General features: G+C 43.6%; 1 non-coding gene across 1 annotated transcript; it reads right to left on the bottom strand.

Moving 5' to 3' along the window:
• Nucleotides 1-2907: 2907 nt before the first annotated feature.
• TRNAT-UGU (transfer RNA threonine (anticodon UGU)) lies at nt 2908-2976 on the bottom strand. Its single transcript has one exon. It is a non-coding gene; the product is annotated as a tRNA-Thr (tRNA).
• Nucleotides 2977-7940: the final 4964 nt, after the last annotated feature.

The raw sequence follows: 7940 nt of genomic DNA, 5'->3' as shown, positions 1-7940 counted from the left end.
GACAAAGTGGCTCAACAGTCATTATTTCTCTCTAGGAAATCCTGGGGATTATAATGTTGAGACTGCTAACAGAATGACTAGCATCCACAGATACATTTAAATTCCTAGCATGGATGGAAGAGACAGCCATCACTTAAAATTAGCATAGATCTGGTATGCATTTGTAGAAATATATCACTCTTCCCTCTTTCTACTTGTCTCCTGTCACCATGGGAGTCCTGACCCCCTTCAGCTGAAGAGCAATGCTTGATATCTTTGGGGGTCCAATTTTGGTGATAGGGTGACACCTGCCCATGGGGCATAGTCAGCTTTCCATTGTGGAGAAGCTAGATAGGACATGTATGCATTCAGAGGAGGAAATACCACAATCCTACAGAGGACTCTGGCCCTCTTTGGGGATATTTCAGCTTCCTTCTCTGAACTTTAAGCATGAATTTAAAACAACATTCTCTAGCTCCAAAGTACATGCCGCAAGAGGAGCTGAAGGGTTCCTGGAGAAATTAAGCCATCACGTTGGCTACAATTGTCCATCACTATCCACCCATCACTATCTCAGTGGGCATTTTCAAGTGTGGCTTTTTAATACTGATTTTTTACTGCCTCTGTTAGTAGACCACTTTAAAAAAAACATTGCCTTTAAATGGATCATTTGACACATGCCATTTAACATTGTTTTATGTATTATTTTGCTGCCTTGGATATATCTTTTTATAGACAGTTAGGACAAAAATGTAAAAAATAAGGAATGTGCCCATCAGGGCAAGGAAGCCACTCTTCAACATTGATTTGCTATCCTCTGTCAATAAAAAGGCAGTGACATGATCCCCCCCCCAGGTGGGATTAAAGATGCTCCAGGATATGATACCCTTCACTCCAGCTAACAAGTGCATCTCCATTGCCTAGGTCCTAGGAAGCACAATTCCTTCCACATGTAGTGGCTGGTTACCAGGGAGAGGGCATTTTCAGTACTCATACTCCCAACTGTGGAGTGGCCTCCTCAGAGAGGCTTAACATGGCATTTTACGGTCATTTTGGCAGCAGGGAAAGATTTTTTCAAAAAATTATCTCATACCTTTTAAGACCTTTAAAAAAAATTTAGTTCTGTTTAAATCCGCTATTTTATGGTTGGTTGGTTGTTAGTATTTTAATGCTTTAGTGATTCTGCATGGCCACCCAGAGAATGTTGTTATTTGGCAGTATGGAAATGTGGTAAATAAATAAATAATGCAAGAAAGATAATAAAAAACCCAAATACATAAAAAGTGACTACATAAAAAGAAGGGGGGCATATGACAGTGTTAACTGAGTGACCCCAAAGTTACAAGAAGGAATGCTTGCTCCCTGTCCTGTAAGCTGATAGAGAAAATACAACTGTTACCTTCTGCAGGGTCAGAGTAAAGTTTACCTCCTGTTTTAATCCAGAAAAACAACAACTATGTCCCAGGTATCAAAAGCCAGAGATAAAACACTGAAAGCACATGGCTTCCCCCAAAGAATCCTGAAACTGTAGTTTCCCTGAGGTCAAAGAACTACATTTCTCAGCACCCTTTACAAACTATAGTGTCCAGGATTCTTGTGGAGAAGCCATATGCTTTAAATGGGTGATGTGGATGCAACCATAGGTAGTTTTTTTTATCATAGCTCTGTGGCAGAGCACATGCCCTGCTGCATGCAGAAGGTCCCAAGTCCAATTCGTGGCATCTCCAGCTAAAAAAAGTCAGGTACCAGGTGATGGGAAAGACCTTCTGCAGCACATCCCAGACAGAGCCACTGCCAGTTAGAGCAGACAATACTAGGCTAGATGGACAAACAGTTTTGTCCATAAGGTGGATTCCTGTGTTTCTGAAAGTTCTCACTCAGCAGAAGATAGCCTAATGCTCTCTTATGCTGCCCCCTCACCCTAATTTTTTACCTGCCCACTATGATTTTATGCTGTGTTGAATTTTTATGATTATATTGGAAGCTGCTCTAAGAGTCATGGCTGAAGAGTGGTCAAATAACAGCCAGTTAAGAACAGATTTCACATAGTTGAAGTAAGGGCAGTTCCCTGGAGTCTAGCCTGAAGTATCCCTAAGGATAAGGACACTGGGGGAAGTGGAGGCTTTGTGCAATTCAATATGCTCCCACCCATTATAATCAGTGCGCACAACGTCAGAAGCACAGAGGCTTTGCAGAATCTCTCCACCACCCTTTTCAAGTACAGCAGAGTAGAGCAAGAGGCCCATGAGCTGAATGTGGCCTTCCAGGGTTTTCTGTCTGGCCCTTGGGACTCTTCCCAGGCCATGCCCCTCTCCATGTGGCCTCCCTAGTCCTCCTCTGGGCCTTCCTCAAATCCTGGAACGTTCTTTGAGCTGTGATAATATTTCTTGCTTGCCTGGATGGAAGATGGGATGTACTCTACTGATCAAAGGCGAAGGCTGCATCCATTGTTCCAACCACATTTGCCTCTATCCCTGCCCACCAGTAGCATTCAGACCCCAAGAGATTGCCCATGAAGGAATGCAGCTCTCGGCCTGAAAAAGGTTCCCCACCCCCTGGAGAAACTCCCAACTGCTGCTGTCACTATCAGGTATTATGGGAACCCAAGCAGGAGATAATTAAGTGGGGGACTAAACTAGAGGGTGAGGTGGGAATAAAGGTAGCTTTGCCAGATCAGATCAAAGAGCCCACCTAGACCAGCATTCAATTTCTATCAGTGGCCAACTAAATGCCCCTTGGAAAGCTGCCAGGGGGCATGGAGGCAATGGCCCTTCCCTTGTCACAATCAGCAAACCAGTCACAATCTAGGGAACATAGAAAGCTTGCTTTATACCAAGTCAGACCATTGTCCATCTAGCTCAGTACTGTCTACACTGGCTAGCAGCAGTTCCCCAGGGTTTCAGGTAGAGATTCTCTCGCAGACCAACCTGGAGATGCCAGGGACTGAACCTGGGACCTTCTGCACACAAAGCAGATGCTCTACCACTAAGCTACAGCCCTTCCCCAAAATCTACATCTGTTTTTAAGTTTTAAGATGAGATTGTGGATCTGCCACATCACGTCTTGACCCTTAGTCCTGTCAAAAACAACTGTTCCCAAGTTGCCTGGGTGGTGAGTTGTCATGGCCAAAAAGGCAAGAAACTGGCTTACATTTGTAATGTAAACAGGACCTAAGAAGTGGTTGGTAGATGAGGTAAGTCAAAAACATATGCTGATGCATTTTAAGAAAAAAAATTGGGTGAAAACTCCTTCACAACAATCCAAGAAATGCAGCCTTTGCTCCTCTGATATTGTTGAAGCAAACCCTTCCTCCATGTGCAATCAGCTTTTATCCTCCCACTCCACAATCCTGCGTCTCCCCTCCCTGCAAACATGAGATCACTGGTGCTATGATGGACTTGACACTGTCTTGACACATTTCCCATTTCACTCAGATAGAGCAGGAATCCTCGGAATGGAGGCTGGTCTCATTCCAAAAATTATCAAACCCTTTGAGAATCAAAAACTTGTGCCTCTTCTGAAAAGGAGATCTGCAGGTTAGTTTAGAGCTGGCAAAAACTGAAAAACTTTAAAGTAAAGCAACTCAGCACAGGCCAGAAGCAAGCATCAGAAAGGATTCTGCTCCTTTGGGAACGTACTCCTTTTCAGGGATTGATTTAAAATCCAGGAGGTTATGCAATTCACTGAGAGAAACCCTCTCCTTCATTAATCACTAGGATCATCTCAATTTTGCTTTGTTGTCCAAAGGCACCTGCAAGTATAGACTTAAGGCCAAATTAGACAAGTTAAATGTCTCTTTGCATTTAGGTACAGATTTATTTAAAATGCAAATTGCATCACGGGGGGGGGGGGTGATAATAAACAGTGTCTGAGATAGTCCTCAGGGTCCCCCGCTGTGGTCTGGAGGAAAATCCCTTTTCTGAATACCTTATTTGCTTGGGGGGGGAGACACCCCCCCCACTGGCACCAATACGGGATTTCTTTCCAATGCAAATAGCACCTTCAGCAGGGCAATAAATGTTTATAAGCTCCTTCACAACTATTATGATTCCACATCCCTACCCCACCCCACGGATGCAAACTATTTTTTTTTTAAACTACACCTTTAAACACAAAGGGCACATGCAACTTCAGGTCTGGCTTGGTCCTTGTTACACATGCGTCATCTGAAGTCTGACCAAAGGCGGTTCCCTAAGGCAGTACATGCAGACAGCAGTTTTTAAATCAGACTCTACTAGACCCCTGCCTATCCATATATAAACTATATAGTCTGCCCAGCTGGGACAGCAGCAGCATAAGCTAGAGTCTCCTAGGGGCTAGTGTAGTATAGTGGCTAAGAGACCAAAGCATGACCCAGAAGTTTCCTGGTTCAAATTTATTTCTCCCATGAACACATTAAACAGGCAACTTGCTCAGCCTCATTGTCATTGCCCTCGTCCTGATCATCCATTTGGACATTGTAGAACCCTCCTGCTACCTTTCAGGGAGGCCACACGAGTTATCAAGATAATGTACACGAAGCACACATTGAACAGGAATACATGTTTATTGAGTAGCAAGTCCCACTGAATTCAATGGGAGTTATTCCCTAGTGCCCTAGCGCGCATCAGACGGTAGCCAATTGCTGTACAAGAGTGGTTCCCAAACTTTTCCCCCCAAGGACCGCTTGAAAAATGCTGAGGGTCTCGATGGACCACTTAATTTTTTTTCTTCTGTTCTAGCAATAGTAATGTGCTCTGTGATTTTTAAAAAAATTGTCTTGCTTCTGTTATTTCTTATATATCGTGCTTTATTGTATTACAATTTGAATTCCATAGAATTCAAATTGGAATACAATGTAATGCAATATAAGAAATGAAAGAAGCAAGAAAAACACAATTAAATACTAATATTTAATGTGATGGATGCCTCCAGTCTTCAACCACAAGTCCACAGATATGCCACAGACCACCTGAATGAAGCTCACAGACCACAGCCTGGGAATCCCTGCCATACATAGATACCTCAGTCCATTTTTTTCCCTTATACCTACTTCATTATCTCAGTGCAATTCCCAATTAAGCACACAATAATTGAAAGGAAGACAGGGGAAGCTACCATCTGGATGCATTCCCATGTCAGCCTCTCACAGGGCAATGGAGCACAAATGTTGTTGTTGCCTTGATCATCAATATGCTGCATAGCCCAGCTGACAGCCCACAGCATGAGCCCAGCTTTTAGTTCCATGAAACCACCCAAAAGGTTGCCTATCTATTTAAATGACTCATTCAGCAACATGAACAACAGACTACTGACTGATGTGAGACGCAAAATTATAACTTGTACACTTGGATTCCTGATCTGATTCTTGTTTGGTGTAAGAGAGCACATTAGGTTCAACGCGGCATACTTGCAGCCACAGTAGTGCTTTTTCTTCCTTCCTTCCACACGTTCTTAACACTCTTGTTTCTGCGAAACAGTCACAGATACATATCTTTGTAACATCTCTGGCACATCTCTGAGATCATGAATGGCAAATGTGTTTCTGGGAGCTTTGCAAAACCTGTATCTCAGATGTCTGGCTATTCACACATTACAAAGATGAATAACGACAGCCATTTCATGGGAAATGCAGCATGGGATGAGTCTTCATAAAGCTACAAATATATTTAATAAAGTTGATTGAGGAGTACCTCAGGTCTCTATAATGTACACCTAATGTAGATGCCCAATTTAATTGTAGGTGTGTAATTAATTGTATTATCTGTTTTTTTGTATGTGTGTGCACCTGTGTGTTTAGATATTGTTATACTGTAGTTATTATCATCAACATCATTGTCCCTTAGATGTAGCATTTTTGAAAGGTTGCACACTTATAAAAAGACAAATAAACATCACCACCCTGCTGGCTGCTGCTGTCCAATGTCACAACAAATGTTTAATGTGCTACTCCCACAATTATTGTTTTTATTGATTTAATGTGCTTTACTGAGTTAGGCCATGGCACAGTGGCAATGCAAATCTACAAAACTGTTACTCTGCCTGGCTTCTTGTCTTTAAGCAAGTTGGTATCTGGTTTTTCATCTACCATCTTGAAAATATGACTACTCATTATACAAGTTTCCCTTCAATCTGTTACATGGGCTTTGACCATTTTGCACTCCTGTCCCAGTTGCATAAGGGGCAGGTGCCTCAATCATCCCAACTTAGTCAAGCTGCTGGCATGCAAACTTGCTATTCAGAGTTTTCTCCTGACTTCTCTGTGATGATAGGATCTAGATAGACTCTAGGATGGATCACCGCAGGGTGAAGAGACACCGGTTGGAGTTCTTTCTGCCCCACGGTTGTGTTAGCCATACCTCCATACAAGGTCCGGGATGAGAAACATTATTATTATTGTTGTTGTTGTTGTTGTTGTTCTTGTTATCTTTATTTATACCCCGCCCTTTTTCCAAACTGGAACTCAAGGCGGCTTCCAGATAAAAATAAGTACATATCATTAAGAACATATAAACATATAAAATCAGCATTAAAACAGGATTAAACTATTAAGATGTTAAAACCAATTAGATATACATTTAAAATACTGCAACCCAGTTTAGGAGCATACAAGTAAAACAATAACATACAGCACCCTCTTCAATCACCACCCTTAAAGCCTTCAGTTCCAAAGGCCCGCCGGAAGAAAAAAGTCTTTAACTGTCGGCAGAAGGACCGCACGGAGGAGGCCATTCTTGCCTCCCTAGGGAGGGAGTCCCAGAGCCTAGGGGCAGCCACCGAAAAGGCCCTATCTCGTGTCCCCACCAGTCGCACTTGTGAAGGTGTTGGGATCGTGAGAAGGGTCTCTCCTGAAGATCTCAGGGCCTGGGCAGGTTCATATAGGGAGATGCGGTCTGACAAATAGCCTGGACCTAAGCCATATAGGGCTTTATAGGTCATAAGCAGCACTTTGAATTGTGTCCGGAAACAGACTGGCAGCCAGTGGAGCTGTTGCAGCAGGGAAGTTGTATGGTCCCTGTAACCAGCCCCAGGTAACATTCTGGCTGCTGAAGTTTCTGAACAGTCTTCAGAGGCAGCCCCACGTAGAGCGTGTTACAGTAGTCTAAGCACGATGTAACTAAGGCATGTGTCACTGTGGCCAGATCAGATGACTCCAGGAATGGGCGCAGTTGGCACACTAATCTTAACTGTGCAAAAGCATTCCTGGCTACAGCAGAAACCTGGGCCTCCAGGTTTGAGGCTGAGTCCAGGAGCACACCCAAACTGCGAACCTGTGTCTTCAGGGGGAGTGTAACCCCATCCAGCACAGGCTGAACCCCTATTCCCTGATCTGCCTTTTGACTGACTGGGAGCACCTCTGTCTTGTCTGGATTAAGCTTCAATTTGTTCACCCTCATCCAGTCCACCACTGACGCCAGACACTGGTTTAGAACCAATTAATATTCAACAGCATGAACGACATGGGAATCACCTGGAGAATCTGGCAGGGCTGTGGAGTCGGAGTTGGAGTTGTGGAGTCGGAAGCAATTTTGGGTGGAGTCGTAAGCAATTTTGGGAGGAGTCGGAGTCGGTAGAAATGTACCGACTCCGTCTTCCAAATAAATTTTGATTGACAAGAAGCAATTTTGGGTGGAGTCGGAGTCAGAGTCGGACAGTAGAAAAATAGAGGAGTTGGAGTTGAAGGTTTGCTGTACCGACTCCACAGCCCTGGAATCTGGCTCCACTGCCCATATCACTGCAAGGTCAGCATGCATCAGTTAGCAACATATTGACTGCTATGGAAAGAGTAAGCCACACCAAGCTAGAATTAGCTCTCCCTCCTGACTAAAATGGAAGGAAATGCAGTTAACTTATCACTTTCTGACACCTTTTTGCCAGCTCCAAACATCTTCCTAACTACAAAGGGTGAACATTTAAGGCGCACTGCAGAACGTATATCCTTTCTTAGCTGAAAACTTTGCACAAGCCATCTATAGATTCTT

Source organism: Rhineura floridana, chromosome 3, assembly GCF_030035675.1.
Source record: "Rhineura floridana isolate rRhiFlo1 chromosome 3, rRhiFlo1.hap2, whole genome shotgun sequence".
Lineage (NCBI taxonomy): Eukaryota > Metazoa > Chordata > Lepidosauria > Squamata > Rhineuridae > Rhineura > Rhineura floridana.
This window is presented reverse-complemented; position numbering and strand designations above follow the sequence as displayed.